The following is a 1842-nucleotide window of genomic DNA, read 5'->3' on the forward strand; positions in this document are numbered from 1 at the left end:
GCAGAATCCTATAGACATGTTCTCTATATGAGATGCAGAAATGCAGAATCCTATTGACATATTCTCTATATGAGATGTAGAAATGCAGGAACTATTGATATGATATCTATGTATGAAAGACAGGACTTATAGACATGATTTCTAAAATGCAGAAGTGCGGAACTATAGGCAGGATTTCTATATGAAATGCATAAGTGAAAAGCAGGATGTGATTACAGGAATAAATACCTAAGAACATGATGTCTACCCGCATGCATACATGAGTGACCCTCCCCTTTTCACTATAAACCCCATAAGTTATTACAAATTATTACAACCCAGGATGAATAAAGAAAAGTAAAATTACATTAGAAATTAAAGTACAATCAAGGAGAGCCTGATTCAGACTCCAGGTCTGAAATATGAAATAAACCAACTACAAAGATCCAATTTCCAAAGCCTTTCTCATTTTCTAGGTGTGTCAGAGTTCCCAAGAGCCTCATGAACTCCGGGCAGTGCTTACACCCATTCATTACAGAATTGAATTATAGTGCAGTGTGGAAGGGCCAGCCCTCAAATGTCCAAGTTCAGAGGGAACTCAAGGTCCCCAAAGCAAGGCTCATAGGAGAGGGGCAGAACTTAGAAACTAAGAGTGAGTGTAAGTGCAGAAAGGGGTTTAGGGGAAAGTCAAGTGGGTGGTCATACCCAGCAATTGGAAGTGCTGGCACACCCCTAACCAGCTTGTTAGCCACATTGTTTGGGAGTTAGGATCCCTTAAAGGATCAAGCCTAGACATGAACAACAATTGAGGTGCTGCCATGCCCAAACTTTAACTCAAACACATAGAGGGGAATAGGGATATGGGGATCCACAAATAGAAACATGTTCAATGAAATTGACATTGCTGATTAACATTAAACACAGGCAGTTATGCAGTCAGGGGTGTAGGGATTCATAGTAGGAACATATGCAAGGGAATTGACTTGCTAATTAATATTAAACATAAGTAGTAAAACAGACAGGGATGTGGAAACTGTAAAGTAAACACGTTGGGATGAGGCTAAAACTTAAATTAGAACATACCAGTTTCAGGGAAACAAGAAAGTAAAAGCAGTACTCTTGAAAACCAAATTGCAAGCAAACAATCAGCAGGTCTCAGAAGAGAGTAGAGTGTTGGGTGAAGTGTAAGAGTATTGAAATTGAAAGTATGTATGTATGTTAGAGTATTGAACTCAAAGTTGTCTTTAAGAGTATTCCCTTGGAAGTTGTCAAAGTGCAGAAGGGTCGTCCCATTTTATAGTGCAACAAGCAAGTAAGAAAAGGTAAGAGAATAGTTTTTGCAATCAATTACAAAAGGATTCCCTTTAATTAAGGGATTCTGATTTCAAATGGGCAAAATTAAATGAGGAAAGAGTTTGCTCAAAAGTTTTCCAAAGTAGTACAATAAGGGAAAATACACAGGGGTCTATTTAAGGAAAGAATTCGATAGTAACACGGTTTGTGAGAATAAGGAAAGGGAATCAATCAAACAGCCAGTAAAATTAAAATTGCAGGCTTTGTTCGAATGAACCAAGTCAGGAAAAGAGAGGAAATGGTTTTACTTAAGGAAAATCAATAACAATCAATCAAACCTTACTAAAAGGAATTCGGAATCAACCATAAGTTGGTAAAACCTTTTTGAAGGAAGAATTTCTCATATATAAAGCACACAGGTATGTCAAACAAGAAAGAGTTGTCATGTTAATTAGAAAACCTATCATAGAAAAGTTCAGAGTTATAAACAAAGAGGTTCCAGTCCAATTTATAGACTCAGAATGAGTCTGGGAGTTCAGGGTTCCAAAGTAGAACCCAAGTCCAAACACC

Source organism: Nicotiana attenuata, unplaced genomic scaffold (genome assembly GCF_001879085.1).
Source record: "Nicotiana attenuata strain UT unplaced genomic scaffold, NIATTr2, whole genome shotgun sequence".
NCBI classification, from domain to species: Eukaryota; Viridiplantae; Streptophyta; class Magnoliopsida; order Solanales; family Solanaceae; genus Nicotiana; species Nicotiana attenuata.